This window comes from Stenella coeruleoalba (assembly GCF_951394435.1).
Source record: "Stenella coeruleoalba genome assembly, chromosome: 4".
Taxonomy (NCBI): domain Eukaryota; kingdom Metazoa; phylum Chordata; class Mammalia; order Artiodactyla; family Delphinidae; genus Stenella; species Stenella coeruleoalba.
The window spans coordinates 90,191,137-90,216,393 of NC_137149.1; the positions used below are offsets into that span (position 1 = coordinate 90,191,137).

At 44.3% G+C, this 25,257-nt stretch overlaps 1 long non-coding RNA gene across 50 annotated transcripts in view; it reads left to right on the forward strand.

Moving 5' to 3' along the window:
- The window catches only part of LOC307185334, a 3,778,167-nt gene that overhangs the window by 3,659,057 nt on the left and 93,853 nt on the right, over positions 1–25,257 (forward strand). The window contains exon 18 of one of the 50 annotated variants that reach the window (XR_013827989.1): positions 23,783–23,872. The exons of the other annotated variants lie outside the window; for them this stretch is intronic. This is a non-coding gene — a long non-coding RNA (uncharacterized lncRNA). The remainder of the gene's footprint in view (positions 1–23,782; positions 23,873–25,257) is intronic. 50 annotated transcript variants of the gene reach the window in all.

Genomic DNA, 25,257 nt, shown 5'->3' on the forward strand with positions numbered 1-25,257 from the left:
AGCTTGCTTGGTTGGCCAAAAAGGGCGTATGCGTTTTTTCCTGAATATATTCAGGAAAAAACGCATACGCCCTTTTTGGCCAAGTGCATCATTGTGGACGTTCTGTCTCTTTTCCTATGCTTTCAATGCAATTCCAGTCTACCTCCTGAAATCGGTTTCCTGCAATTCTGCCCCGCTTTCAAGTCCTCTTGGCAGCCTTACTTCAGTCTATTTTTGGACGATAGCTGTCATTTATAACTCTGCAGGTTTGTGAATTACAGTGCCCCTGAGCTCCTTTCTTCAACTCGCTTTCTTGTGACCTGGCCGTAACACCGCAGGATGGCTTCAGGCCCTAATCTGGTTCCGGCCCGGCATGCTGAGCCTTTGGTTAATTCCTTTTCCTGGTGGGAAATGAGAGTTAAATTTGCCCGTCCAGACACCTCCAGCTAGCCTCTCATTGGTTCTCGCTATTCCTGTTCATCTTCCGCAGAAATTGCAAACTGGGCCAAACAAGAGGTTAAAGGGACTGACTCTCCAAGTTGGGAGAGTGTTAGTAAAGCGTCTGGAATGTTGCACCCGAGTACCAGGGGAGGAAAACTGAGACATATTTGAACACGTCTCCCGTTCACATGGTTGATCATACTTGGGTTCCACATGCATGTTTTAGCTGAAGGAAGAATACCTTAAACCTGGAAAGTTAAGACCCGTGGAAAGGGTACCATGCAATATGACTTCAAAGGGTCTTCATTTGCTCACCAAACCTCTCCAATCCTATCACTGCTGCGTTTATGCCCCTGTACACATGCTTGATTCTCTTTCGGAGACATAGCAATCCATAGGTTTTAAGATACTTACTAGTCAGGTACATTCTTAGGCGTTTAATATGCGGTGTTGAGTCCATTTCGTTGAGCAAGGAGTAGCTCTTGTCTATTCCATATTTGACTTAAGGAACTTTATCTGTGCTCATTTCAATCTCTGGTTTTATGCAGCACCCCAACTCACCTTTCCCCTTAAGCAAGCATAAGTTGGTTTTCTAAATTTGAGACCCTGTTCTGTTCTGTAATTCAGTTCCTGTGTAGCCAAGTTTCCATTCCGTGTATTACTGATATCTTATGATGTTTCTTTTTCTGTGTGACTTATTTCAGTTAGAATCATCATACCTGAATCCACTCATTGTGCTGCTAAGGGCCTGATGACATAGATTTCATTGTTGAGTGATATTGCTTTGTAAGTGAATACCACAACTTCTTTATCCATTTTTCACTTTCTGCGATGTTGAACTTGTACTGTAAACGAGGTTCTTGTAAACAGAGCCATTCCAAACCTTGGGTGGCTGTGTCTTTTTGATTTTAATTTCCCTAAGCTATAGGACCATAAGTGGAAGTGCCCTAGGCTCTGTTGCTTTGTTTTTTAGATGTTTCAGGAAACACCATACACTTCTCCCGAGTGGTTGTTGGCAATTTACATCCCGCCCATCAGCATAACAAGGCTCCCAGTTCTCCATGGCCTGTCCTGCTTTTCTGGATTTTACACTTTCTTCAGATGGCCCTTTTGACCGGGGGGAAGTGAGACTTCATTGTAGTGCAGATTTCCTTTGCAAGCTTGCTTGGTTGGCCAAAAAGGGCGTATGCGTTTTTTCCTGAATATATTCAGGAAAAAACGCATACGCCCTTTTTGGCCAAGTGCATCATTTTGGACGTTCTGCCTCTTTTCCTATGCTTTCAATGCAATTCCAGTCTACCTCCTGAAATCGGTTTCCTGCAATTCTGCCCCGCTTTCAAGTCCTCTTGGCAGCCTTACTTCAGTCTATTTTTGGACGATATCTGTCATTTATAACTCTGCAGGTTTGTGAATTACAGTGCCCCTGAGCTCCTTTCTTCAACTCTCTTTCTTTTGAGCTGGCCGCAACACCGCAGGATGGCTTCAGGCCCTAATCTGGTTCTGGTACTGCATGCTGAGCCTTTGGTTATTTCCTCTTCCTGGTGGGAAATGAGAGTTAAATTTGCCCGTCCAGACACCTCCAGCTAGCCTCTCATTGGTTCTCGTTATTCCTGTTCATCTTCCGCAGAAATTGCAAACTGTGCCAAACAGGAGGTTAAAGGCACTGACTCTCCAAGTTGGGAGACTGTTAGTAAAGCGTCTGGAATGTTGCACCCGAGTACCAGGGTACGAAAACTGAGACATATTTGAACCCGTCTCCCGATCACATGGTTGATCATACTCTGGGTTCCACATGCATGTTTTAGCTGAAGGAAGAATACCTTAAACCTGGAGATTTGAGACCCGTGTAATGGGTACCATGCAATATGACTTCAAAGGGTCTTCATTTGCGCACTGATCCTCTCCAATCCTATCACTGCTGCGTTTATGCCCCTGTACACACACTTGATTCTCTTTTGGAGACATAGCAATCCATAGGTTTTAAGATACTTACTAGTCAGGTACATTCTTAGGCGTTTAATATGTGGTTTTGAGTCCATTTCGTTGAGCAAGGAGTAGCTCTTGTCTATTCCATATTTGGCTTAAGGAACTTTATCTGTGCTCATTTCAATCTCTGGTTTTATGCAGCACCCCAACTCACCTTTCCCCTTAAGCAAGCATAAGTTGGTTTTCTAAATTTGAGACCCTGTTCTGTTTTGGAATGCAGTTCCTGTGTAGACAAGTTTACATTCCGTGTATTAGTGATATCATATGATGTTTCTTTTTCTGTGTGACTTATTTCAGTTAGAATCATCGTACCTGAATCCACTCATTATGCTGCTACGGGCCTGATGACATAGATTTCATTGCTGAGTGATACTGCATTGTACGTAAGTACCACAAGTTCTTTATCCATTTTTCACTTTCTGTGATATTGAACTTGTACGGTAAATGAGGTTCTTGTAAACGGAGGCGTCCCAAACTTTGGGGTGGCTGTGTCTTTTTGATTTTAATTTCCCTAAGCTATAGGACCTTAAGTGGAAGTGCCCTAGGCTTTGTTCCTTTGTTTTTTAGATGTTTCAGGAAACACCATACACTTCTCCCGAGTGTCTGTTGGCAATTTACATCCCGCCCATCAGCATAACAAGGCTCCCAGTTCTCCATGGCCTGTCCTGCCTTTCTGGATTTTACACTTTTTTCAGATGGCCCTTTTGACCTGGGAGAAGTGAGACTTCATTGTAGTGCAGATTTCCTTTGCAAGTTTGCTTGGCTGGCCAAAAAGGGCATATGTGTTTTTTCCTGAATATATTCAGGAAAAAACGCATACGCCCTTTTTGGCCAAGTGCATCATTGTGGACGTTCTGCCTCTTTTCGTATGCTTTCAATGCAATTCCAGTCGACCTCCTGAAATTGGTTTCCTGCAATTCTGCCCCGCTTTCAAGTCCTCTTGGCAGCCTTACTTCAGTATATTTTTGGACGATAGCTGTCATTTATAACTCTGCAGGTTTGTGAATTACAGAGCCCCTGAGCTCCTTTCTTCAACTCGCTTTCTTGTGAGCTGGCCGCAACACCGCAGGAGGTCTTCAGGCCCTAATCTGGTTCTGGCACGGCACGATGAGCCTTTGGTTAATTCCTCTTCCTGGTGGGAAATGAGAGTTAAATTTGCCCATCCAGACACCTCCAGCTAGTCTCTCATTGGTTCTCGCTATTCCTGTTCGTCTTCCATAGAAATTGCAAACTGGGCCAAACAGGAGGTTAAAGGGACTGACTCTCCAAGTGGGGAGAGTGTTAGTAAAGCGTCTGGAATGTTGCACCCGAGTACCAGGGTACGAAAACTGAGACATATTTGAACACGTCTCCCGATCACATGGTTGATCATACTCTAGGTTCCACATGCATGTTTTAGCTGAAGGAAGAATACCTTAAACCTGGGTAGTTGAAACCCGTGGAATGGGTACCATGCAATATGACTTCAAAGGGTCTTCATTTGCTCACCGAACCTCTCCAATCCTATCACTGCTGCGTTTATGCCCCTGTACACATGCTTGATTCTCTTTCGGAGACATAGCAATCCATAGGTTTTAAGATACTTACTAGTCAGGTACATTCTTAGACGTTTAATATGCGGTGTTGAGTCCATTTCGTTGAGCAAGGAGTAGCTCTTGTCTATTCCATATTTGGCTTAAGGAACTTTATCTGTGCTCATTTCAATCTCTGGTTTTATGCAGCACCCCAACTCACCTTTCCCCTTAAGCAAGCATAAGTTGGTTTTCTAAATTTGAGACCCTGTTCTGTTCTGTAATTCAGTTCCTGTGTAGCCAAGTTTACATTCCGTGTATTACTGATATCTTATGATGTTTCTTTTTCTGTGTGACTTATTTCAGTTAGAATCATCATACCTGAATCCACTCATTGTGCTGCTAAGGGCCTGATGACATAGATTTCATTGGTGAGTGATATTGCTTTGTAAGTAAATACCACAACTTCTTTATCCATTTTTCACTTTCTGCGATGTTGAACTTGTACTGTAAACGAGGTTCTTGTAAACAGAGCCGTTCGAAACTTTGGGGTGGCTGTGTCTTTTTGATTTTAATTTCCCTAAGCTATAGGACCATAAGTGGAAGTGCCCTAGGTCCTGTTGGTTTGTTTTTTAGATGTTTCAGGAAACACCATACACTTCTCCCGAGTGGTTGTTGGCAATTTACATCCCGCCCATCAGCATAACAAGGCTCCCAGTTCTCCATGGCCTGTCCTGCCTTTCTGGATTTTACACTTTTTTCAGATGGCCCTTTTGACCGGGGGGAAGTGAGACTTCATTGTAGTGCAGATTTCCTTTGCAAGCTTGCTTGGTTGGCCAAAAAGGGCGTATGCGTTTTTTCCTGAATATATTCAGGAAAAAACGCATACGCCCTTTTTGGCCAAGTGCATCATTGTGGACGTTCTGCCTCTTTTCCTATGCTTTCAATGCAATTCCAGTCTACCTCCTGAAATTGGTTTCCTGCAATTCTGCCCCGCTTTCAAGTCCTCTTGGCAGCCTTACTTCAGTATATTTTTGGACGATAGCTGTCATTTATAACTCTGCAGGTTTGTGAATTACAGTGCCCCTGAGCTCCTTTCTTCAACTCGCTTTCTTGTGAGCTGGCCGCAACACCGCAGGAGGTCTTCAGGCCCTAATCTGGTTCTGGCACGGCACGATGAGCCTTTGGTTAATTCCTCTTCCTGGTGGGAAATGAGAGTTAAATTTGCCCATCCAGACACCTCCAGCTAGTCTCTCATTGGTTCTCGCTATTCCTGTTCGTCTTCCACAGAAATTGCAAACTGGGCCAAACAGGAGGTTAAAGGGACTGACTCTCCAAGTGGGGAGAGTGTTAGTAAAGCGTCTGGAATGTTGCACCCAGTACCAGGGTACGAAAACTGAGACATATTTGAACACGTCTCCCGATCACATGGTTGATCATACTCTAGGTTCCACATGCATGTTTTAGCTGAAGGAAGAATACCTTAAACCTGGAGAGTTGAGACCCGTGGAATGGGTACCATGCAATATGACTTCAAAGGGTCTTCATTTGCTCACCGAACCTCTCCAATCCTATCACTGCTGCGTTTATGCCCCTGTACACATGCTTGATTCTCTTTTGGAGACATAGCAATCCATAGGTTTTACGATACTTACTAGTCAGGTACATTCTTAGGCGTTTAATATGCGGTGTTGAGTCCATTTCGTTGAGCAAGGAGTAGCTCTTGTCTATTCCATATTTGACTTAAGGAACTTTATCTGTGCTCATTTCAATCTCTGGTTTTATGCAGCACCCCAACTCACCTTTACCCTTAAGCCAGCATAAGTTGGTTTTCTAAATTTGAGACGCTGTTCTGTTCTGTAATTCAGTTCCTGTGTAGCCAAGTTTACATTCCGTGTATTACTGATATCTTATGATGTTTCTTTTTCTGTGTGACTTATTTCAGTTAGAATCATCATACCTGAACCCACTCATTGTGATGCTAAGGGCCTGATGACATAGATTTCATTGCTGAGTGATATTGCTTTGTAAGTAAATACCACAACTTCTTTATCCATTTTTCACTTTCTGCGATGTTGAACTTGTACTGTAAACGAGGTTCTTGTAAACAGAGGCGTCCCAAACTTTGGGGTGGCTGTGTCTTTTTGATTTTAAATTCCCTAAGCTATAGGACCATAAGTGGAAGTGCCCTAGGCTCTGTTGCTTTGTTTTTTAGATGTTTCAGGAAACACCATACACTTCTCCCGAGTGGTTGTTGGCAATTTACATCCCGCCCTTCAGCATAACAAGGCTCCCACTTCTCCATGGCCTGTCCTGCCTTTCTGGATTTTACACTTTTTTCAGATGGCCCTTTTGCCCGGGGGGAAGTGAGACTTCATTGTAGTGCAGATTTCCTTTGCAAGCTTGCTTGGTTGGCCAAAAAGGGCGTATGCGTTTTTTCCTGAATATACTCAGGAAAAAACGCATACGCCCTTTTTGGCCAAGTGCATCATTGTGGACGTTCTGCCTCTTTTCCTATGCTTTCAATGCAATTCCAGTCTACCTCCTGAAATCGGTTTCCTGCAATTCTGCCCCGCTTTCAAGTCCTCGTGGCAGCCTTACTTCAGTCTATTTTTGGACGATAGCTGTCATTTATAACTCTGCAGGTTTGTGAATTACAGTGCCCCTGAGCTCCTTTCTTCAACTCGCTTTCTTTTTAGCTGGCCGAAACACCGCAGGATGGCTTCAGGGCCTAATCTGGTTCCGGCACGAAACACTGAGCCTTTGGTTATTTCCTCTTCCTGGTGGGAAATGAGAGTTAAATTTGCCCGTCCAGACACCTCCAGCTAGTCTCTCATTGGTTCTCGCTATTCCTGTTCATCTTCCGCAGAAATTGCAAACTGGGCCAAACAGGAGGTTAAAGGTACTGACTCTCCAAGTCGGGAGAGTGTTAGTAAAGCGTCTGGAATGTTGCACCCGAATGCCAGGGTACGAAAACTGAGACATATTTGAACACGTCTCCCGATCACATGGTTGATCATACTCTAGGTTCCACATGCATGTTTTAGCTGAAGGAAGAATACCTTAAACCTGGGTAGTTGAAACCCGTGGAATGGGTACCATGCAATATGACTTCAAAGGGTCTTCATTTGCTCACCGAACCTCTCCAATCCTATCACTGCTGCGTTTATGCCCCTGTACACATGCTTGATTCTCTTTCGGAGACATAGCAATCCATAGGTTTTAAGATACTTACAAGTCAGGTACATTCTTAGGCATTTAATATGCGGTGTTGAGTCCATTTCGTTGAGCAAGGAGTAGCTCTTGTCTATTCCATATTTGGCTTAAGGAACTTTATCTGTGCTCATTTCAATCTCTGGTTTTATGCAGCACACCAACTCACCTTTACCCTTAAGCAAGCATAAGTTGTTTTTCTAAATTTGAAACCCTGTTCTGTTCTGTAATTCAGTTCCTGTGTAGCCAAGTTTACATTCCGTGTATTACTGATATCTTATGATGTTTCTTTTTCTGTGTGACTTATTTCAGTTAGAATCATCATACCTGAATCCACTCATTGTGCTGCTAAGGGCCTGATGACACAGATTTCATTGCTGAGTGATATTGCTTTGTAAGTAAATACCACAACTTCTTTATCCATTTTTCACTTTCTGCGATGTTGAACTTGTACTGTAAACGAGGTTCTTGTAAACAGAGGCGTCCCAAACTTTGGAGTGGCTGTGTCTTTTTGATTTTAATTTCCCTAAGCTATAAGACCATAAGTGGAAGTGCCCTAGGCTCTGTTGCTTTGTTTTTTAGATGTTTCAGGAAACACCATACACTTCTCCCGAGTGGTTGTTGGCAATTTACATCCCGCCCATCAGCATAACAAGGCTCCCAGTTCTCAATGGCCTGTTGCCTTTCTGGATTTTACACTTTTTTCAGATGGCCCTTTTGACCGGGGGGAAGTGAGACTTCATTGTAGTGCAGATTTCCTTTGCAAGCTTGCTTGGTTGGCCAAAAAGTGCGTATGCGTTTTTTCCTGAATATATTCAGGAAAAATCGCATACGCCCTTTTTGGCCAAGTGCATCATTGTGGACGTTCTGCCTCTTTTCCTATGCTTTCAATGCAATTCCAGTCTACCTCCTGAATTCGGTTTCCTGCAATTCTGCCCCGCTTTCAAGTCCTCTTGGCAGCCTTACTTCAGTCTATTTTTGGACGATAGCTGTCATTTATAACTCTGCAGGTTTGTGAATTACAGTGCCCCTGAGCTCCTTTCTTCAACTCGCTTTCTTGTGACCTGGCCGCAACACCGCAGGATGGCTTCAGGCCCTAATCTGGTTCCGGCACGGCATGCTGAGCCTTTGGTTAATTCCTCTTCCTTGGGGGAAATGAGAGTTAAATTTGCCCGTCCAGACACCTCCAGCTAGCCTCTCATTGGTTCTCGCTATTCCTGTTCATCTTCCGCAGAAATTGCAAACTGGGCCAAACAGGAGGTTAAAGGGACTGACTCTCCAAGTCGGGAGAGTGTTAGCAAAGCGTCTGGAATGTTGCACCCGAGTACCAGGGGAGGAAAACTGAGACATATTTGAACACGTCTCCCGTTCACATGGTTGATCATACTCTGGGTTCCACATGCATGTTTTACCTGAAGGAAGAATAACTTAAACCTGGAGAGTTGAGACCCGTGGAATGGGTACCATGCAATATGACTTCAAAGGGTCTTCATTTGCTCACCGAACCTCTCCAATCCTATCACTGCTGCGTTTATGCCCCTGTACACACGCTTGATTCTCTTTTGGAGACATAGCAATCCATAGGTTTTAAGATACTTACTAGTCAGGTACATTCTTAGGCGTTTAATATGGGGTTTTGAGTCCATTTCATTGAGCAAGGAGTAGCTCTTGTCTATTCCATATTTGGCTTAAGGAACTTTATCTGTGCTCATTTCAATCTCTGGTTTTATGCAGCACCCCAACTCACCTTTCCCCTTAAGCAAGCATAAGTTGGTTTTCTAAATTTGAGACCCTGTTCTGTTTTGGAATGCAGTTCCTGTGTAGCCAAGTTTACATTCCGTGTATTAGTGATATCTTATGATGTTTCTTTTTCTGTGTGACTTATTTCAGTTAGATTCATCGTACCTGAATCCACTCATTATGCTGCTACGGGCCTGATGACATAGATTTCATTGCTGAGTGATACTGCATTGTACGTAAGTACCACAAGTTCTTTATCCATTTTTCACTTTCTGTGATATTGAACTTGTACGGTAAACGAGGTTCTTGTAAACGGAGGCGTCCCAAACTTTGGGGTGGCTGTGTCTTTTTGATTTTAATTTCCCTAAGCTATAGGACCATAAGTGGAAGTGCCCTAGGCTCTGTTGCTTTGTTTTTTAGATGTTTCAGGAAACACCATACACTTCTCCCGAGTGTCTGTTGGCAGTTTACATCCCGCCCATCAGCATAACAAGGCTCCCAGTTCTCCATGGCCTGTCCTGCCTTTCTGGATTTTACACTTTTTTCAGATGGCCCTTTTGACCGGGGGGAAGTGAGACTTCATTGTAGTGCAGATTTCCTTTGCAAGCTTGCTTGGTTGGCCAAAAAGGGCGTATGCGTCTTTTCCTGAATATATTCAGGAAAACACGCATACGCCCTTTTTGGCCAAGTGCATCATTGTGGACGTTCTGCCTCTTTTCCTATGCTTTCAATGCAATTCCAGTCTACCTCCTGAAATCAGATTCCTGCAATTCTGCCCCGCTTTCAAGTCCTCTTGGCAGCCTTACTTCAGTATATTTTTGGACGATAGCTGTCATTTATAACTCTGCAGGTTTGTGAATTACAGTGCCCCTGAGCTCCTTTCTTCAACTCGCTTTCTTGTGACCTGGCCGCAACACCGCAGGATGGCTTCAGGCCCTAATCTGGTTCCGGCGCGGCACGCAGAGCCTTTGGTTAATTCCTCTTCCTGGTGGGAAATAAGAGTTAAATATGCCCGTCCAGACACCTCCAACTAGTCTCTCATTGGTTCTCGCTATTCCTGTTCATCTTCCGCAGAAATTGCAAACTGGGCCAAGCAGGAGGTTAAAGGGACTGACTCTCCAAGTCGGGAGAGTGTTAGTAAAGCGTCTGGAATGTTGCACCCGAGTACCAGGGTACGAAAACTGAGACATATTTGAACACGTCTCCCGATCACATGGTTGATCATACTCTAGGTTCCACATGCATGTTTTAGCTGAAGGAAGAATACCTTAAACCTTGTTTAGTTGAAACCCGTGGAATGGGTACCATGCAATATGACTTCAAAGGGTCTTCATTTGCTCACCGAACCTCTCCAATCCTATCACTGCTGCGTTTATGCCCCTGTACACATGCTTGATTCTCTTTCGGAGACATAGCAATCCATAGGTTTTAAGATACTTACAAGTCAGGTACATTCTTAGGCGTTTAATATGGGGTGTTGAGTCTATTTCGTTGAGCAAGGAGTAGCTCTTGTCTATTCCATATTTGGCTTAAGGAACTTTATCTGTGCTCATTTCAATCTCTGGTTTTATGCAGCACCCCAACTCACCTTTACCCTTAAGCAAGCATAAGTTGGTTTTCTAAATTTGAGACCCTGTTCTGTTCTGTAATTCAGTTCCTGTGTAGCCAAGTTTAAATTCCGTGTATTACTGATATCTTATGATGTTTCTTTTTCTGTGTGACTTATTTCAGTTAGAATCATCATACCTGAATCCACTCATTGTGCTGCTAAGGGCCTAATGACACAGATTTCATTGCTGAGTGATATTGCTTTGTAAGTAAATACCACAACTTCTTTCTCCATTTTTCACTTTCTGCGATGTTGAACTTGTACTGTAAACGAGGTTCTTGTAAACAGAGCCGTTCCAAACTTTGGGGTGGCTGTGTCTTTTTGATTTTAATTTCCCTAAGCTATAAGACCATAAGTGGAAGTGCCCTAGGCTCTGTTGCTTTGTTTTTTAGATGTTTCAGGAAACACCATACACTTCTCCGGAGTGGTTGTTGGCAATTTACATCCCGCCCATCAGCATAACAGGGCTCCCAGTTCTCAATGGCCTGTTGCCTTTCTGGATTTTACACTTTTTTCAGATGGCCCTTTTGACCGGGGGGAAGTGAGACTTCATTGTAGTGCAGATTTCCTTTGCAAGCTTGCTTGGTTGGCCAAAAAGGGCGTATGCGTTTTTTCCTGAATATATTCAGGAAAAATCGCATACGCCCTTTTTGGCCAAGTGCATCATTGTGGACGTTCTGCCTCTTTTCCTATGCTTTCAATGCAATTCCAGTCTACCTCCTGAATTCGGTTTCCTGCAATTCTGCCCCGCTTTCAAGTCCTCTTGGCAGCCTTACTTCAGTCTATTTTTGGACGATAGCTGTCATTTATAACTCTGCAGGTTTGTGAATTACAGTGCCCCTGAGCTCCTTTCTTCAACTCGCTTTCTTGTGACCTGGCCGCAACACCGCAGGATGGCTTCAGGCCCTAATCTGGTTCCGGCCCGGCATGCTGAGCCTTTGGTTAATTCCTCTTCCTGGTGGGAAATGAGAGTTAAATTTGCCCGTCCAGACACCTCCAGCTAGCCTCTCATTTGTTCTCGCTATTCCTGTTCATCTTCCGCAGAAATTGCAAACTGGGCCAAACAGGAGGTTAAAGGGACTGACTCTCCAAGTGGGGAGAGTGTTAGTAAAGCGTCTGGAATGTTGCACCCGAGTACCAGGGGAGGAAAACTGAGACATATTTGAATACATCTCCCGTTCACATGGTTGATCATACTCTGGGTTCCACATGCATGTTTTAGCTGAAGGAAGAATAACTTAAACCTGGAGAGTTGAGACCCGTGTAATGGGTATCATGCAATATGACTTCAAAGGGTCTTCATTTGCTCACCGAACCTCTCCAATCCTATCACTGCTGCGTTGATGCCCCTGTACACACGCTTGATTCTCTTTTGGAGACATAGCAATCCATAGGTTTTAAGATACTTACTAGTCAGGTACATTCTTAGGCGTTTAATATGGGGTTTTGAGTCCATTTCGTTGAGCAAGGAGTAGCTCTTGTCTATTCCATATTTGGCTTAAGGAACTTTATCTGTGCTCATTTCAATCTCTGGTTTTATGCAGCACCACAACTCACCTTTCCCCTTAAGCAAGCATAAGTTGGTTTTCTAAATTTGAGACCCTGTTCTGTTTTGGAATGCAGTTCCTGTGTAGCCAAGTTTACATTCCGTGTATTAGTGATATCTTATGATGTTTCTTTTTCTGTGTGACTTATTTCAGTTAGATTCATCGTACCTGAATCCACTCATTATGCTGCTATGGGCCTGATTACATAGATTTCATTGCTGAGTGATATTGCATTGTACGTAAGTACCACAAGTTCTTTATCCATTTTTTACTTTCTGCGATATTGAACTTGTACCTTAAACGAGGTTCTTGTAAACAGAGCCATCCCAAACTTTGGGGTGGCTGTGTCTTTTTGATGTTAATTTCCCTAAGCTATAGGACCATAAGTGGAAGTGCCCTAGGCTCTGTTGCTTTGTTTTTTAGATGTTTCAGGAAACCCCATACACTTCTCCAGAGTGGCTGTTGGCAATTTACATCCCGCCCATCAGCATAAGAAGGCTCCCAGTTCTCCATGGCCTGTCCTGCCTTTCTGGATTTTACAGTTTTTTCAGATGGCCCTTTTGACCAGGTGGAAGTGAGACTTCATTGTAGTGCAGATTTCCTTTGCAAGCTTGCTTGGTTGGCCAAAAAGTGCGTATGCGTTTTTTCCTGAATATATTCAGGAAAAAACGCATACACCCTTTTTGGCCAAGTGCATCATTGTCGAGTTTCTGACTCTCTTCATATGCTTTCAATGCAATTCCAGTCTACCTCCTGAAATCGGTTTCCTGCATTCTGCCTTGCTTTCAATGCCTCTTCATTGCCTTACCTCAATATATTTTTTAAAAATAGTTGGCCTTTATAACTCTGCAGGTTTTTGAATTGCAGTGGCCCTTAGCTCCATTTTTTAGCTCTTATTTTTGTGGTCTTGCCCCATAACCACAGGATTCCTTGAAGCCCTATTTTTCTTCTGGGGCACCTTGCTGTGCCTTTGGTTAATTCTTCTTACTGATGTGATATTAGAGTGACATGTGCCCATTGAAACCGCTACAGCTAGTTTCTCACTGGTTCCCCCTATTCCCATTCATCCTCTGCACTAACTGCAGACTGTGCGATACCAGAACTTAAAGGCATTGACTCCATGTGGGGATGTTGTTAGTAAAGCGGCTGGAATGTCGATCCGGAGCCCCAGGAGAGGAAAAATGAGGTGCGTTTTAGAAACCTTTCCCGATCATATGGTATACCAGTCGCTGGGTTTCCCAAGCATGGTTTAGCTGTAGGAAGATTCCCTTCAACCTGGAGTGTTGGGACCCTTGGACTGAGTAGCATGAAGTATTGCATTAAACTTTCGGCAGTTGCTCACCAAAGCTCACCAATCCTGTCAGCCCCAAGTGTCCAGCCTTATGTCTTATCCAGCTGTGGGTTTATATGTGGTCAATCCAGGTTGCATCACAGCCCCTGAGCGAATTTTGTAAGAATTTTTCTCTCTTTCATTGTTTCAGCGTTTTGTTTTTAAAATTTATTTCTATAATGGGGTTTAGCTCCTTTTCACTGCTGTGTTTGTGCCGCTCTGCACACACTTGATTCCCTTATGGAGATATATCAATACATGGGTTTTAAGATTCTTATTCCTCAGATATATTTCTCTGCGGTGTATAGGGTGTGTTGAGGCCTGTTCATTGAGCAAGGTGTAGATCTTGTCTAATACCTATTTGGTTTATTGAACGGTATCTGTGCTAATTTCAAACTCTGGTTTTATGCATCACCCCACCTCTCCTTTCCCCTTAAGCTGACATAAGTGTGTTTTCTAAATGTGAGACACTGTTCTGTTCTGTAATTCATTTCTTGTGCAGCCATATTTACCCTCCCTCTATAAGTGATATCTTATGATATGTTTCTTTTTCTGTTTGACTTATTTCAAGTAGTATTATCGGACCTAAATCCACTCTTTATCCTTCTACTAGCCTTATTACATTGATTTCATGGTGAAGAGATATTCCATTGTACATAAGTACCACATCTTCTTTATCCATTGTTCTCTTTCCTGGGATATTTAAGGTGTACTGAAGTTGAGGTTCTTGTAAACAGAGTAGCCCTAAACTGTGGTGTGCTTGTGTCTTGTTGATTTTTAGACTTCCCTAGATATACTCCCATGATTGGAAGTGTCCTATGCTCTGTAGCTCTGTTTTTTAGATGATTTAGGAACCACCATACACTTCTCCAGAGTGGCTCTCGGCAGTTCACACACTGCCCATCAGCGTATAAAGGCTCCCTGTTCTCCATGGCCTGTCCTGCATTTCTGGTTTTTACAATTTTTTAGGATGGCCCTTTTGACCGGTGGGAAGTGAGACTTCTTTGTTGTGCACATTTGCATTGCTTGCTTGCTTCGTTGCCCATAAAGTGCGTATGCGTTTTTTCCTGGATATAATCAGGAAAAAACGCATACGCCCTTTTGGGCCAACTGCATCATTGTCGAAATTCTGCCGCTTTTCATGTGCGTTAAAGACGAGTCCAATCTATCTCTTGAAATCTGTTTCTTGCAATTCTGTCTTGCATTCAGATCCTCTTCTTTGCCTTACCTCAACATATTTTTGGACGTTAGTTTTCATTTATAACTCTGCAGGTTTGTGAATTGCAGTGACCCTGAGCTCCATTTTTTAAGTTGCTCTTTTGTGAGCTGGCCTCAAACCCGCAGGATTGCTTCAGGCCCTATTTTGGCTCCGGCGAGGCAGGCTGAGCCTTCCTTTAATTCTTATTCTTAATGGGAAATTAGAGTGATATGTGCCCGTCCAAACCCCTACAACTCTTCTCTCATTGGTTCCCCCTCTTCCCGTTCATCCTCCTCACAATTTGCAAAATGTGTGAAACAGAAGTTTAAATGTGCTGATTCTCCAAGTGGGGAGATTCTAAGTAGCGTGGCTGGAATGGTGAACAGGAGCACCAGGAGAGGATAAATGAGGTGCATTTTAGACACATCTCCCGATCACATGGTGTACAGTCCTCTGGGTTTTCCATGCATGTTTTAGCTGTAGGAAGATCCCTTGAACCTGCAGATTTGGGACCCATTGAATGGGTACCAGGTAGTATTACTTTAAAGGGTGTGCATTTCCTCACCCAACCTCACATTTCTCTTAGCGCAAACAGTTTCCAGCCTTATGTCTCATCCTGCTGTGGGTCTAGATGTGTTCAATCCATGTTGCATCACCGTCCCTGAGGAAAAGTTGTAAGAGGTTTTCTCTGTCTCTCTGTCGTTTATTTTTTTCAATTTATTACTATATTGGTTACAGCTGATTTTCAAAGCTCTGTTTCTTGCTGCTGTACATCCACTTGATTCACGTACAGAGAGACATCAATAAATTCTTTTTCAGATTCTTACCAGTCGTATATATTCTTTTCCGGTGACTTGAGTGTGCTGAGTGCAGTTCTTTTAGCTACCGTGTAGGCCTTGTTGATTATCAGTTTGGTATTTGGAATGGTATCTTTGCTAATTTCAACCTCCTGGATGATGCCTCACCCCTCCCCACCTTTCCCGTTTAGCAGCCTTATGCGTGTTTTCTACATATTTGACTATGTTTTTGTTTTGTAATTTATTTCATGTGTAGCCATTTTGGATTCCACCTTTAAGTGATATCTTATGATATGTGTCTTTTTCTTTTTGAATTCTGTCACTTAGAATGATCATACGTAACTCCTCCGGAGTTGTTACAACTGGCCATATTTCATTGATTTCCAGGCTGAATAATATTCCACTCTACCTAAGTACCACATCTCTACCCATTTTTTCCCTCCAGAGACATTTAAGTTATATCCTAGTCGAGGATCTTTTAAACAGAGAGGGGGTAAACATTGGGGTGCCTGTGTCCTCTCGATTTTTGTTTTTCCCAAGATATACGCCCGTGAGTGCAAGTGCCCTATGCTCTGTAGCTCATTTTTTAGATGCTTTAGTAAACACAATACACTTCTCCAGAATGGCCGTTGGCAATATACATTTCCACTATAAGTCTCACAGGGCTCCCTCTTCTCGTTGCCCTGTCCTGCATTTCTGTTGTTTACGCTTTATGAGGATGGCTCTTCTGACTGATGCGAAGTGATATCTTTTGTAGTATTGACTTCCAGTGCCCACCTGTTTGGTTGGCTAAAAAAGTGTATGCCCTTTTCTTGAATATATACAGAAAAGAACGCATACACCCTTTTTGGCCAACTGCAATGTTGGCAATGTTCAGCTCCTTTTCTTGTGCTTAATGGCGAGTCCTTTCTACCTCCTCAAATCCCTTTCCTGCCATTCTCCCTTGCTTACAAGTCCTTTTCTCTGACTTTCCTCAAGACATTTTTCAGTGATGGATATTTTCAACTCTGCAGTTTTGTGAATTTTACTGCCCCTGAGTTCCATTGTTCAACTCGTGTTTATGGGAACTGGCCACAAAGCAGCGGGATTTCCTCAAGCCCTATACTGTTTCCATGGGCAACCCTAGCCTTTGGTCAATTCGTCTTCCTGATTGGAAATTAGAGTGACATGTGCCTGTCTGAACACCTAGGACTTGTCTCTCATTGTTCCTCATCCTTCCGCTTCATCCTCTGGACAAATTCCAAACTGTACGCAACAGGATGTTGACAGTGCTGACATCTCCAAGTGGGGAGACTGTTAGTAAAGACGCTGGAGGGGTGAACCCGAGCACCAGGAGATGAGGAGATGAGATGCCTTTTCCAAACTCTTCCCGATCAGACGGTATACCATCCTCTGGGTGTGACAGACATGTTTTAGCAGTAGGAAGAGTCCCATTCATGTAAGGAGAACACCAGGGCTTTTTCAAAATCAGTGTCTCCCCGAAACCCAAACTGGGGAATTTTTTAAGCTACGGCTACACATATGTTCATTAAGGGCCTTGGGAAGTAGGCAGAGTCCAAACTTTAGATGATTGAAGTCTTCAGGGTCAGAAGCACTCACCACCAGCTTCCCTTAGGCTACACTTTAACTGTCATTGATAGATGATGTCAATAAAAATATCTATTCTTTTTCAGATTATTTCCCCTTATAGGTTATTGCAAAATGTTGAGTGTAGTTCCCTGTGCTATACAGTAGTTCCTTGTTGATGATCTATTTTATACATAGCAGTGTGTATGTGTTCATTCCAAACTGTTAATTTATCCCTCCTCCCACCTTTCCCCTTTGGTAATAATAAATTATAAGATTTTATACTTCTCAGAAATGGGGGAGCTAAAAGAGAGGTATCATTTTCAATGGAAAAGCATTTAAAACAAGATTGAAGGTTTAACCAAGATTATTAGATGTACATCCTTGGAAAGAAATCACTTCGTTTCTCTAATATTGACCCGACAAATAAGACAAACCTTTTCACTGAACTTGCTTATAAAAAGTGATGGAAATATCAAATGGAAGTGTTAAAAACATCTTATTTTACCCGAGCCTTATACACTGTTCTATGTTAACTACAGTTTGGCTCACACATCTGTTCATTGAGGTTACAATAGTCTCAATTTCTGTTACTGATCCTCCAGAGTGGACCCCAACAAGTGTCCCCCTGCCCAGTGTCATTGGGGCCAACAGATCGAGACTGAGTTTGGTTCACAAGCAAAGGAAACTTTATATTTTGATCAGAGAATGGAGAGGTGAGAGCATGCACTACCCCGTGGGCTGTGGGCTGGGCTGCTGTGTAGAGATCCTGTCAGAGTCAGTGGGAGGGAGGGAGGCGGCGGAGCTCTCGAGGGCCGGGTTGGCTGTAGCTCAGGCTCTATATCGTGGAGTCTGCACTGGGCCCCAGGAGCTGAGGTGTCGACCCAGCCATTCTGCACTAGGAAATCTGGTCTGAAGTGCCGGGTGTGGAACCTCTGCATGCGGGACCCTAGGAGCACGTGAAATTAGACAAAGCACAAAGGATAAAAAAGGTTAGACTTGACTTTATTGCCCAGATTCTACTTTTATCTCCCAGGGATTTTTAATGGGCTTTGCTGGGGACAAACCCCTCCTCTGCCTTTTGTCCCGTTCCTCATTCTTGGAATGCTGAGGGTGCAGACCCTTCTTCTGTAACTGCTGAGTGCTGAGTTGGGAGCCCTCATACCCTGGGGCGAGGGTCAGAGCTTCTCCCCAGCAGCCTCCCGGTGACGTTGATTGTCCCCAGGACCCCTGCCTCCCTGCTCGTCCACCTGAGCACCAGCATTGGAAGTGTTATAGATTCTAATGACCTTTAAGGGTCCAGGAAAGAGATGTGCAGAGACGCTGTGGGGGCCGGTTTCACCCCGCCCCACATTTGTTCGGCCACCTTAGGCTGACCGTCTCTGCCAGCCTAGATGCTCTGACCAGTAGTCTGCGCTTTCTTCAATTAGGCCCCTGAATTAACGTACAAACAGCACCAGGTGTCAGAGCCCTGCCCGCTCAACTCCCAGACAGTCCAGGGTCAGTGGTGATCAAGGACCATGATGGCTACTGAGTCAACAGCCTTTTGAAGTAAACAGGAGTCCAGCCGGTCTTATTGGCCACCATCATCACGGTGTCTGTAGGCTTTTCTATGGTGACAGTGTGGTATACTGTTCCCCCGCCAAGATTATTAGCTCCCCTCTGGGTGCAGTAAGTCCTGCAAGCAGTAGTCTACTCTTTTGGGACACACTCTTGTTGTTTTATGAGAGAAACTCCAGGTCAAGTGATGTTCACACGAGTCGTCATGGTGCCCTGTTGCCCCCGGTTATCTCTCTGGATGTTGGAGTTGGAGGGCCTCCTCACTCGAGGTCGGTGTGCCCACGGAGCGAACCCTGCAACTTCAGGGCATGGTTGGTGGTTAGGATCACCACGTGGGGTCCTTTTCCCTTAGGAGGGAGGTGGCCTTTTGGGCTGCTGATTTCCAGGTTTTTAGATACCGCCAGTATCTTGGCCAGATGTGGCAGTGGGCCAAGCCCCTTAGTGACCGTAGTTTATCCTACCTGGATGGCATTCTTGCATTGTTCCATTTCAAGTGGTCCCAGTTTTTGCACTAATTCTCCAATGGCGATTCACCTTTCACCGGGAATGTAAAGGTCAAAGGGTTTAGCTAAATTAGGGAGTTCCAGGGCAAGGGTCTGAATTGACTGCTCTTTCCATTCTTGAAAGGCCACTTCTGGATTCTATTCAAAAGGATCATCATCTTTTCCTTTCAGTGTTTCATATAGAGGCCCAGCTAGTAGACTGTAGCTAGGGATCCAGAAGCAGCAAACCCTGGCCTCCCCAGGAACCCCTAAGCTGTCTTCTAGTTTTAGAAAGGGGTAAGGCTGAAAATGGTTTCTTCCCTTTCCTGGGATGGGCTTCTCTGACCTTCTGTGAGAATGAAGCCCAGGCAGGTCACCGCAGTCTGTGATATTTGAGCTTTTTCTTGGACAACTTCTATCCTTTATTGGCTTGGTAGTTCAGAGGCCTCCTTAGTAGGGCTGGTGATCAGAATGTCGTCTGCATATTGAAGGAGGGTTTCCTTTTCCAGAGGTAGAACTTTTAGGTCTTTAGCTAAGCTTTCCCCAAAGATGGTGTGGGAATTTTTGCACCCTTGGGGCCAGACGGCCCGGAAGTATTGTTTTAGTTGTATGTTGAGTCCTGCCACTCACAAGCCAAAATTTCTTGTGACTCTGGGACTAATGGAATACAAAAGAAGGCATCATTGAAGACTAATACAGAATACCATGTCCTGGTGGTTGGTAGAATGACCAGCAGGGTGTAGGAATTAGGAGCAACTGGAGGTATATCCTCGGTGGCTTCACTGACTGTCCTGACATCCTTTACCAGGTCCCCAGCAGCCCATGGGGCTCTCGTGGTCAGACCAATCCCAGAATATGGAGCTCACCTGGGCAGGTACCCCACCCCCACCCCAGCCCACGGGGCTCTCGTGGTCAGGCCCCTCCCAGGATACAGAGCTACCCTTGCAGGTACCGTGGCAGGGCTGGGCACACAGGAACCGTGCACATAGCCCTCATTGCAGAGCACCCCCAGCTCACCTGTCACTCAGAGCTGACACAGAGCACCTCAGAGCAGGACTTGAACTAACAAACAGCAGCTGCGACAGGTCTGTGACCCTGGGCATCACTCCGTGAGGCCTCCCTCCACCTGGTCTTCCAGAGACTTCCACTGCACCTGGGGCACCAGGCCTCTGTCTCCAACCACCACCCACCCCTCCTCTCCCTGACTCCTGGGTTCCTCTCATTAGGAGAGGGTTTTCTTGAAGTTGTCTCCCACTCATGGGCCAGATAAAATGATTAGAAAACAAGCCAAAGCTGCAGCCCCTTGTCTATCCTGACTCTCAGGAGCCCACACCTGTTCCTTGGACCTGGCCGGTTCAGCAAGTTCCATTTTCTGCAACTGTGAGCCCCTGAGGGGTGATGATTGGCTGACCTGGGCAGCCTTACCGTGCCGGCCAGCCCTCCCCAGGTGTGCCTGGGTTGAGATCAATATAAATACCACTCCAGGCAGCAAGAGCCCCTGCAGCCGTGCCTGACGCCATTTTCTCTGCCCTGTCAGCAGTCTCCGGGCTGGGCTGGTGGGAGGGAGTGAGAGGCCACGGCTTTGTGGGTGGCCCAGTGTGAGTGGGGCTCTGCTGGACTTTCTGCAGCAGTTGCCAGGCTGCCACCTGCTAAAGAAGAGGATGTGTCACCCATACCTGCTGCTGGAATTTCTCCCTGGGCAGAGGTGAGGAAGGAAAAAAGCAGTGGGGGCAGGGACAGGACGGATATCTCAGGCAGGGAAATGGAAATCTTCCAGAAGAGCACCCAGGGCCAGGACCATCCTGGCTGGCCTGCAGGCACCAAGTCGGCCGGCATGCTGTCACTCGTGTGGCTCTATGGCCCTTCCTCTAGGCTTTCAAGTCCTTGTATATATTCAGGTGTTTTACCTGGGACGGGTGGGAATAGTTCAGCAGCAACTGGCCTGGGGCTCAGCTCACGTTTACTCACAGATGCCTTGGCACGGTGCCCCAGCTTTGCAATGAGGACGCTTGTTGCGTGGGGGCTGCTGGCTGAATGGGAGACGATTCCCCACCACTGACCAACTTCAGAATTGTTTACAACTGGAGCAAGTGCCCTGATACGGTTTTCCTCTGTGTAACTGGTGGGTTCTGTGTTTTTTTTCTCTTTTTCGTTTTTGGTTCAAGGTAGATTTTATTCCTCTTTTTTGTATTTACAGATATAAGCATGGAAATAATTTATTCATATAAATACATGTATGTGCAGGGAATAATTGTTTTTTCTGTTTTATTTTTTAAATTTTATTTCTTTTTAATTTTGAATTTTATTTTATATTTTTATACAGCAGGTTCTTATTGGTTATCTATTTTATACATATAAATGTATACATGCCAATCCCAGTCTCTCAACTCCTCCCACCACCACCCCCCCAACAGCTTTCCCCCCTTGTTGTCCATACGTTTGTTGTCTACATCTGTTGCTCTATTTATGCCTTGCAAAATGGTTAACCTGTACAGTTTTTCTAGGTTCCACATATATGCATGAATATACAAGATTTGTTTTTCTCTTTCTGACTTACTTCACTCTGTATGACAGTCTCTAGATCCATCGACGTCTCTACAAATGACCCAATTTCATTCCTTTTCATGGCTTAGTAATATTCCATTTTATATATGTACCACAGCTTTATGCATTCGTCTGTCTGTGGGCATTTAGGTTGCTTCCATTACCTCGATATTGTAAATAGTGATGCAATGACATTGCGGTGAATGACTCTTTTTGATTTATGGTTTTGTCTGGGTATATGTCCAGTACTGGGATTGCTGTATCATATGGTAATTCTATTGTTAGTTTCTTAAGAAATTCCATATTGTTCTCCATAATGACTGTATCAATTTATATTCCCAACAATAGTGGAAGAGGGTTCCTTTTCTCCACACCCTTTCCAGCATTTTTTGTTTGTAGATTTTCAATGATGCCTATTCTACCAGGTGTGAGGTGATACCTCATTGTTGAATCCATTTCGTTGAGCAAGGGGTAGCTCTTGTCTATTACATATTTGGCTTATGGAACGGTATCTGTGCTAATTTCAAACTCTGCTTTTATGCAGCACCCCAACTCACCTTCCCCCTTAAGCAGGCATAAGTTGGTTTTCTAAACTTGAGACCCTGTTCTGTTTTGTAATTCAGTTCATGTGTAGCCAAGTTCACATTCCGTGTATTAGTGATACCTTATGATGTTTCTTTTTCTGTGTGACTTATTTCACTTAGAATCATCGTGCCTCAATCCACTCATTATGCTGGTACGGGCCTGGTGACATAGATTTCATTGCTGAGTGGTATTCTGTTGTACATAAGTACCGCAACTTCTTTATCCATTATTTGCTCCCTGGGATATTTAACTTGTGCCATAGAAGAGATTTCTGTAAAAAGAGCCGTCCCAAATTTTGGGGTTGCTGTGTCTTTTTGATATTAATTTCCCTAAGCTATAGGACCATAAGTGGAAGTGCCCTAGGCTCTGTTGCTTTGTTTTTTAGATGTTTCAGGAAACACCATACACTTCTCCCGAGTGTCTGTTGGCAATTTACATCCCGCCCATCAGCATAACAAGGCTCCCAGTTCTCCATGGCCTGTCCTGCCTTTCTGGGTTTTACACTTTTTTCAGATGGCCCTTTTGACCGGGGGGAAGTGAGACTTCATTGTAGTGCAGATTTCCTTTGCAAGCTTGCTTGGTTGGCCAAAAAGGGCGTATGCGTTTTTTCCTGAATATATTCAGGAAAAAACGCATATGCCCTTTTGGCAAAGTGCATCATTGTGGACGTTCTGCCTCTTTTCCTACGCTTTCAATGCAATTCCAGTCTACCTCCTGAAATCGGTATCCTGCAATTCTGCCCCGCTTTCAAGTCCTCTTGGCAGCCTTACTTCAGTATATTTTTGGACGATAGCTGTCATTTATAACTCTGCAGGTTTGTGAATTACAGAGCCCCTGAGCTCCTTTCTTCAACTCACTTTCTTGTGAGCTGGCCACAACACCGCAGGATGGCTTCAGGCCCTAATCTGTTTCCGGCACGGCACGCTGAGCCTTTGGTTAATTCCTCTTCCTAGTGGGAAATAAGAGTTAAATTTGCCCGTTCAGACACCTCCAGCTAGTCTCTCATTGGTTCTCCCTATTCCTGTTCATCTTCCGCAGAAATTGCAAACTGGGCAAAACAGGAGGTTAAAGGCGCTGACTGTCCAAGTCAGGAGAGTGTTAGTAAAGCGTCTGGAATGTTGCACCCGAGTACCAGGGGAGGAAAACTGAGACATATTTGAACACGTCTCCCGATCACACGGTTGATCATACTCTGGGTTCCACATGCATGTTTTAGCTGAAGGAAGAATACCTTAAACCTGGAGAGTTGAGACCCGTGGAATGGGTACCATGCAATATGACTTCAAAGGGTCTTCATTTGCTCACCGAACCTGTCCAATCCTATCACTGCTGCATTTATGCCCCAGTACACACGCTTGATTCTCTTTCGGAGAAATAGCAATCCCTAGGTTTTAAGATACTTACTAGTCAGGTACATTCTTAGGCGTTTAATATGCGGTGTTGAGTCCATTTCATTGAGCAAGGAGTAGCTCTTGTCTGTTCCATATTTGGCTTAAGGAACTTTATCTGTGCTCATTTCAATCTCTGGTTTTATGCAGCACCCCAACTCACCTTTACTCTTAAGCAAGCATAAGTTGGTTTTCTAAATTTGAGACCCTGTTCTGTTTTGGAAATCAGTTCCTGTGTAGCCAAGTTTCCTTTCCGTGTATTACTGATATCTTTTGATGTTTCTTTTTCTGTGTGACTTATTTCAGTTAGAATCATCGTACCTGAATCCACTCATTATGCTGTTACGGGCCTGATGACATAGATTTCATTGCTGAGTGATACTGCATTGTACGTAAGTACCACAAGTTCTTTATCCATTTTTCACTTTCTGTGATATTGAACTTGTATGGTAAACAAGGTTCTTGTAAACAGAGGCGTCCCAAATTTTGGGGTGGCTGTGTCTTTTTTATTTTAATTTCCCTAAGCTATAGGACCATAAGTGGAAGTGCCCTAGGCTCTGTTGCTTTGTTTTTTAGATGTTTCAGGAAACACCATACACTTCTCCCGAGTGTCTGTTGGCAATTTACATCCCGCCCATCAGCATAACAAGGCTCCCAGTTCTCCATGGCCTGTCCTGCCTTTCTGGATTTTACACTTTTTTCAGATGGCCCTTTTGACCGGGGGAAGTGAGACTTCATTGTAGTGCAGATTTCCTTTGCAAGCTTGCTTGGCTGGCCAAAAAGGGCGTATGCGTTTTTTCCTGAATATATTCAGGAAAAAATGCATACGCCCTTTTTGGCCAAGTGCATCATTGTGGACTTTCTGCCTCTTTTCCTATGCTTTCAATGCAATTCCAGTCTACCTCCTGAAATCGGTTTCCTGCAATTCTGCCCCGCTTTCAAGTCCTCTTGGCAGCCTTACTTCAGTCTATTTTTGGACGATAGCTGTCATTTATAACTCTGCAAGTTTGTGAATTACAGTGCCCCTGAGCTCCTTTCTTCAACTCGCTTTCTTGTGAGCTGGCCGCAACACCGCAGGACGGCTTCAGGCCCTAATCTGGTTCCGGCATGGCACGCTGAGCCTTTGGTTAATTCCTCATCCTGGTGGAAAATGAGAGTTAAATTTGCCCATCCAGACACCTCCAGCTAGCCTCTCATTGGTTCTCGCTATTCCTGTTCATCTTCCGCAGAAATTGCAAACTGTGTCAAACAGGAGGTTAAAGGCGCTGACTCTCCAACTGGGGAGAGTGTTAGTAAAGCGTCTAGAATGTTGCACCCGAGTACCAGGGGAGGAAAACTGAGACATATTTGAACACGTCTCCCGATCACATGGTTGATCATACTCTGGGTTCCACATGCATGTTTTAGCTGAAGGAAGAATACCTTAAACCTGGAGAGTTGAGACCCGTGGAATGGGTACCATGCAATATGACGTCAAAGGGTCTTCATTTGTTCACCGAACCTCTCCAATCCTATCACTGCTGCGTTTATGCCCCTGTACACATGCTTGATTCTCTTTTGGAGACATAGCAATCTATAGGTTTTAAGATACTTACTAGTCAGGTACATTCTTAGGCGTTTAATATGTGGTGTTGAGTCCATTTCATTGAGCAAGGAGTAGCTCTTGTCTATTCCATATTTGGCTTAAGGAACTTTATCTGTGCTCATTTCAATCTCTGGTTTTATGCAGCACCCCAACTCACCTTTCCCCTTAAGCAAGCATAAGTTGGTTTTCTAAATTT